The sequence below is a fragment of the Myotis yumanensis genome, unplaced genomic scaffold, assembly GCF_028538775.1.
Source record: "Myotis yumanensis isolate MYYU_CA2020_CCGP unplaced genomic scaffold, mMyoYum1.0.hap1 SCAF_6, whole genome shotgun sequence".
NCBI lineage: Eukaryota > Metazoa > Chordata > Mammalia > Chiroptera > Vespertilionidae > Myotis > Myotis yumanensis.
Genome location: NW_027223757.1, coordinates 94,383,399 through 94,390,565, shown reverse-complemented (window position 1 = coordinate 94,390,565; position 7,167 = coordinate 94,383,399). Strand labels below are relative to the sequence as shown.

The following is a 7,167-nucleotide window of genomic DNA, read 5'->3' as shown; positions in this document are numbered from 1 at the left end:
GCTGATTTCTCAACAGAAACCATGCAGGCCAGAAGAGAGTGGCAAGAAATATTCAAAGTGATGAATAGCAAGAACCTACAACCAAGATTACTTTATCCAGCAAAGCTATCATTCAGAATTGAAGGTCAGATAAAGAGCTTCACAGATAAGATAAAGCTAAAGGAGTTCATCACCACCAAACCAGCATTATATGAAATGCTGAAAGGTATTCTTTAAGAAGATGAAGAAGAAAAAGGAACTCTTACCATTTGCCACAGCATGGATGGAACTAGAGAGCATTATGCTAAGTGAAATAAGCCAGTCAGAGAAGGATAAATACCACATGATCTCACTCATTTATGGAATATAATGAACATCATAAACTGATGAACAAGGACTGATCCAGAGATGGAGAGGCATTGATTTGACTGTCGGGCCTTGGAGGGAAGGTAGGGGAGGGTGGGGGTAAGGGGGAAAGATCAACCAAAGGACTTACATGCAAGCATATAGGTCTATCCAATGGACACGGACAACAGGGGGGTGAGGGCATGAGCGGGGGAGGGGGGGTAGGGGGTAACGTGGGTATAAGGACACATATGTAATAGCTTAATCAATAAAAAAATATATTAATAAAAATAAAAAATTTATTTGTAATAGATATTACATGGAAAACACTTTTGTTTTTCTGAGCCTTTTATTTTTTAAAAATATATTTTATTGATTTTACAGAGAGGAAGGGAGAGAGAAAGTTAGAAACATTGATGAGAGAGAAACATCGATCAGCTGCCTCTGCACACCTCCTACTGGGGATGTGCCCGCAACCAAGGTACATGCCCTTGACCGGAATTGAACCTGAGACCTTTCAGCTCACAGGCTGATGCTCTATCCACTGAGCCAAACTGGTTACAGCATCCTGAGCCCTTTAATAATTTAGGAGATTCAAAGGTGGAGCCATGGATGAATTTCTTTTCATATGTTAATTGGATGATTTTTACCCTCTTGAGACAAGAGGCTGAGATTGGGTTAAGCTGAGAGAGTAGAGAGGGTAGAGCAATCAGTAACATTTCATTGTTGAAGGGGTTGCTAAAAAAGCTGATATGGCAAGAAGTTGTAATATTTGACCTTGGGTTTTTACTCTAATGAAAAATATATTCCCTTCTTATAATCCATAAATTTTTAGTTAAGTATGCTATATGCAACAAAGCTATATACAATAGATCTTTAAGTTTGTTTACTTTGAAAAGGAAGTACAAAAGATTCACAGAGAAAACTACCTGTGAGATAGAAGTAAGAGAGTAATTAAAATTGCAGACTAGGGATTAGTACATGCAGGGACTCTGAACCAGAAATAATCCTGATAATGTAAGTAACAGAGCACAGGGAATGTTTAGGGCAATGAAAATACTCTGTATGGCACTATAATGGTGGGTACATGCCATTATACATTTGTTCAAACATAAAGGGTGAACCCTAATATCAACTGTGAACTTTGAGTATAATGATGTGTCAATGTAGTTTCATCAGTTGTGACAAATGCACCACTCTGGTAAGGGATGTAGATAATGGGGGAGGCTGTGCATGGGGGGAACAGAGGGTGTATGGGAATCTTTGTGTCTTCCACTCAATTTCAATGTGAACCTAAACTTCTCTAAAATAAAGTGTATTTTTGAAAGATCAGCAATTATGATCCAAATGTAGAAAATAAACATTTTAGTATATAAAATGTAAGTCAGCTAAAAACACACAAATATACTTGAGAAATTTTGCAATAGAATTTTGAATAAATTTCAATGATTCATAAGTTAAGAACCCGGCAATTTGGAGGTGGTGGTGTGTGTGTTACTGTAATATAAGAATTATTTTGAATGGTATTATTACCAGTGTCCCAGAAACACAAAAATCTGCCCTACTTAGACTCATTCCCCTTGAAGTTCTGAGGAATGCAAACTTAATGGTAGTTGCATTTCATTAAAGGGATTCATTCATAAGTTTTTATATAAGTTTAAAATAGCATAATTTAAAATAATTCTTAAAAATAAGACCACACATTTTAATCAGCTAAAAATTAAGTAGGACCACCACATCACAATATGTAAATGAAGCTGGAAATCAGTCTTTGTGACTTTAAATTATGTGATTCTTGAATAATTATTTGAGTTACTGGAATTATTTCTGATTGTGTGTACAAAGTATGACTATTCATATTTAATATCATAATGTTTAAAGTCTATATAATTGAAAAAATCACATAAAATATATTGGGTTAGTACTTACCACATGCAAATTATGAAATTTAGAAGGATTAATGTTTTTTACAAATCAAGCACTTTACACAAAGCCTGACTCATACGTGTCAAAAGATGTTAACACTTGGTGTTACTGTTATATTCTGGAGCCCAACTCAAAAATCCCATAATAAATGACATCACAGGGCTGCAACCAACAGGATCCAGAATATGGAAAGTTCTAATAGACAAACAATTCAATTTCTTCAGCAAATATTTTGCAAGGGAATATAGAGAACAGAGAAATTATACTAAAAAAGAAAAAGAAACATTTAACCAAATGCTGTTTTGATACATATTCAAACAAAACAACCATTTAAAAATTGTTTTTATAGCTATGTATGGTGATGGATGTTAACTAGACTTACTGTGGTGACCATTTCACAATATATATACCAATATCAAATCATTATGTTGTACATCTGCCAGAATGGCTATCATCAACAAATCAATAAGCAGGTGCTGGCAAGGATATGGAGAAAAGAGAACACTACTACACTGCTGGTGGGAATGCAGGCTGGTGCAGCCACTGTTAAAAACAGTGTGGGGTTACCACGAAAATTTAAAAATGCATTTTGACCCAGGGATCCCACTTCTGGGAATATATATGAAGAATCCAGAAACAGCAATCCGAAAGAATATATGCACCTGATGTTCATTAGCAGCGTTATTTACAATAGCTAAGATTTGGAAGCAGGCCAAGTGCCCATCAGTAGATGAGTGAATTAAAAAGTTGTGGTACAGCCTGGCCAGTGTTTCTCAGTGGTTAGAGCATCAGCCAATGTACAAAGGGTCATGGGTTGGATTCCCAGTCAAGAGCATGTAGCTGGATCGTAGGTTTGATCCCCAGTACTGAGTGGGGCACATGAGGAGGCAACTGATGATGTACCTCTCTCATAGAGATGTTTATCTATCTATCTATCTATCTATCTATCTATCTATCTATCTATCTACCTATCTCTCATCTATCTCCCACTCTCCTTCCACTCTCTCTCTAAAAATTAATGGGAAAAATATCCTTGGGTAAGGATTAACCAAAAAAAAAAAAAATCCATGGTACATTTACACGATGGAATACTACGCAGCTTTAAAAAAAAATAGAAACTCTTACCTTTTGTGACAGTATGGATGTCTGCTGGTGCTTCGACCAGATGGGTCATGCTGTGCTCTCTATTCCTAGAACACATAGATAGGAAGGTAGTCACTGTACTGATACTGTACTGTGTCGGGAACAAATTGTGTTGTAACTAACTTTGTGGTTTTTGCAAATAAAAACGCTATAACTCCTGTAGTCAGAACTGCAATTCAGCCTCTGCTTTGGCAGGGTGCTGTAACTGTAGTCGCTGGCCAGCTTAATAAAGGCTCCTAAATCTTTTTTTTCTTTCTATCTTTTTTTTTTATTCCTTAAAGTATTACAAAGGGTATTACATATGTGACCTTTTTTTTCCCCACCCTTGACAATCCTCTGGCCTCCCCTACCCCCCAGTGTCTTATGTCCATTGGTTATGCTTATATGCATGCATACAAGTCCTTAGGTTGATCTCTTACCCCCCTCTCTCCTGCCCCCCAACCTTCCCCGGCCTTCCCGCTACAGTTTGACAATCTGTTTGAGGCAGCTCTGCCTCTGTATCTACTATTGTTCAAAAGTTTATAATGGTCTCTATTATCCATGAATGAGTGAGATCATGTGGTATTTTTCCTTCATTGACTGGCTTATTTCACTTAGCATAATGCTCTCCAGTTCCATCCATGCCGTTGCAAATGGTAAGAGTTCCTTCTTTTTTACAGCAGCATAGTATTCCATCGTGTAGATGTACCACTGTTTTCTAATCCATTCATCTACTGATGGGCACTTAGGCTGTTTCCAGATCTTAGCTAGGTGAATTGTGCTGCTATGAACATATAGGTGCATATATCCTTTCTGATTGGTGTTTCTGGTTTCTTGGTATATATTCCTAGAAGTGAAATCACAGGGTCAAATGGGAGTTCCATTTTTAGTGTTTTGAGGAAACTCCATACTGTCTTCCATAGTGGCTGCACCAGTCTGCATTCCCACCAGCAGTGCACAAGTGTTCCTTTTTCTCCACATCCTCTCCAGCACTTGTCATTTGTTGATTTGTTGATGATAGCCGGTATGACAGGTGTGAGATGGTACCTCATTGTTGTTTTGATTTGCATCTCTCGGATGATTAGTGACTTTGAGCATGTTTTCATATGTCTCTTGGCTTTCTGAATGTCCTCTTTTGAAAGGTGTCTATTTAGGTCCTTTGCCCATTTTTTGATTGGATAGTTTATCTTCCTTTTATTAAGTTGTATGAGTTCCCTCTAAATTTTGGAGATTAGGCCCTTATCAGATATGATATTGGCAAATATGTTTTCCCATGCAGTGGGTTTTCTAGCTGTTTTGTTGATGGTTTCTTTTGCTGTACAGAAGCTTTTTATTTTGATGTAGTCCCATTTGTTCATTTTCTCTTTAGTTTCAAATGCCCTAGGAGTTGTATCAGTAAAGAAATTGCTTCGGCATATGTATGAGATTTTGGTGCCTTTGCATTCTTCTAGAATTTTTACTGTTTCATGTCGTACATTTAAGTCCTTTATCCATTTTGAGTTTATTTTTGTGTATGGTGTAAGTTGGTGGTCTAGTTTCATTTTCTTGCATCTATCTGTCCAATTTTCCCAGCACCATTTATTTCAGAGACTATCTTGGCTCCATTGTATGTTCTTGCCTCCTTTGTCAAATATTAATTGAGCATATTGGTTTGGGCCAATGTCTGGGCTCTATATTCTATTCCATTGATCTATATGCCTGTTCTTGGGCCAGTACCAGGCAGTTTTGAGAACAGTGGCTTTGTAATACAGCTTGATATCTGGTATTGAGATCCCACCTACTTTGTTCTTTCTCAGGATTGCTGCAGCGATTCGGGGTCTTTTTTTATTCCAGATAAATTTTTGGAGAGTTTGTTCTAGATCTGTGAAGTATGCCGTTGGTATTTTAATGGGAAGTGCTTTGAATTTATAGATTGCTTTGGGTAGTATGGACATTTTAATGATGTTGGGTCTACCAATCCATGACCACGGTATGTTCTTCCATCTGTTTATGTCTTCCTCTATCTCTTTTTTAAACGTCATGTAGTTTTCTGAGTAGAGGTCTTTTACATCTTTAGTTAAGTTTATTCCTAGGTAGCTTAATTTTTTTGGTGCAATGGTAAATGGGATTGTTTTTACAATCTCTCTTTCTGAAAGTTCACTATTGGTGTTCGAAATGCCTCAGATTTCTTGGGGTTAATTTTGTATCCTGCTACATTGCCAAATTCATGTATTAAGTCTAGTAGTTTTTTGATGGAATCTCTAGGGTTTTGTATGTGTAATATGATGTCGTCTGCAAATAAGGACAGTTTCACTTCCTCTTTTCCAATTTGGATGCCTTTTATTTCTTCTTCTTCCCTAATTGCAATGCCTAATACTTCCAGTACTATGTTGAACAGGAGTGGTGAGAGTAGGCATCCCTGTCTTGTTCCTGTTCTTAGGGGAAATGGTGTTAGTTTTTGTCCATTGAGTATGTTGTTGGCTGTGGGCTTGTCATATATGGTTTTTATTATGTTGAGGTATGATCCTTCTATTCCCACCTTGATGAGAGTTTTTATCAAAAATGGGTGTTGGATTTTGTTAAATGCTTTTTTTGTATCAATTGATATGACTATGTGGTTTTCTTGTTTAAATTTGTTTGTTTATGTGATCTATCACGTTTATTGATTTTCAGATATTGTACCATCCTTGCATCCCTGGGATAAATCGTACTTGGTCATGGTGTATGATTTTTCTGATGTACTGCTGGATCCGATTTGCTAAAATTTTGTTGAGGATTTTGGCATCTATGTTCATGAGGGATATTGGCCTGTAATTCTCTTTCATTGTGTTGTCTTTACCTGGTTTTGGTATTAGGGTGATGCTGGCTTCATAGAATGAGCTTGGAAGTGTTCCTTCCTCTTTAATTTTTTGCAGTAGTCTGAGGAGGATAGGTTTTAGTTCTTCCTTGAATGTTTGGTAAAACTCCCCTGTGAAGCCATCTGGTCCTGGGCTATTGTTTGCTGGAAGCTTTTTGATGACTGCTTCAATTTCTTCCATAGTTATTGGCCTGTTGAGATTTTTAGATTCTTCCTGATTGAGTTTTGGAATGTTGTAATTTTCTAGGAATTTGTCCATTTCCTCCAGGTTGTCTAGTTTGTTGGAGTAGAGCTCTCCATAGTATTTTTTAACAATCATTTGTATTTCTGCGGGGTCTGTTGTTATTTTGCCTCTATCGTTTCTGATTTTGTTTATTTGGGTCCTCTCTCTTTGCTTCTTGGTGAGTCTGGCTAGAGGTTTGTCAATCTTGTTTATCCTTTCAAAGAACAAGCTCTTGGTTTCATTGATTTTCTGTATTGTTTTTTTTTTTTTTTTTGGTCTCTATGTCATTTATTTCTGCTCTAATCTTTATTATCTTCTTCCTTCTGCTCACTCTGGGGTTTTCTTGTTGATCTCTTTCTAATTCTTTGAGTTGTAGGGTTAGATGATTTAGTACCACTTTTTCTTGTTTTTTTGAGATAGGCCTATAGAGGTATAAACTTCCCTCTCAGGACTGCTTTCATTGTGTCCCATAGGTTTTGGATTGTTGCGTTTTCATTGTCATTCGTTTCCAGGATGTTTTTAATTTCTTCTTTGATCTCATTGGTAACCCAATCAATATTTAATAACATGCTATTCAGCTTCCAAGTGTTTGAGTATTTTGGGTTGTTTTTATTGAGGTTTATTTCTAATATTATGCCATCGTGGTCTGAGAAGATGCTTGGTATGATTTCAATCTTCTTGAATTTGGGGAGACTTTGTTTGTGACCCAATATGTGGTCTATTTTTGAATCTGTCC

At 36.8% G+C, this 7,167-nt stretch overlaps 1 protein-coding gene across 1 annotated transcript in view; it reads right to left on the bottom strand.

The window, feature by feature from the left end:
- Nucleotides 1-3,425: 3,425 nt before the first annotated feature.
- The window catches only part of LOC139012640 (SLA class II histocompatibility antigen, DQ haplotype C beta chain-like), a 149,532-nt gene continuing 145,790 nt past the window's right edge, over nt 3,426-7,167 (bottom strand). Inside the window, exon 6 of the transcript XR_011471885.1 lies at nt 3,426-3,440. The gene's annotated coding sequence lies outside the window, so the exon portion shown is untranslated. The remainder of the gene's footprint in view (nt 3,441-7,167) is intronic.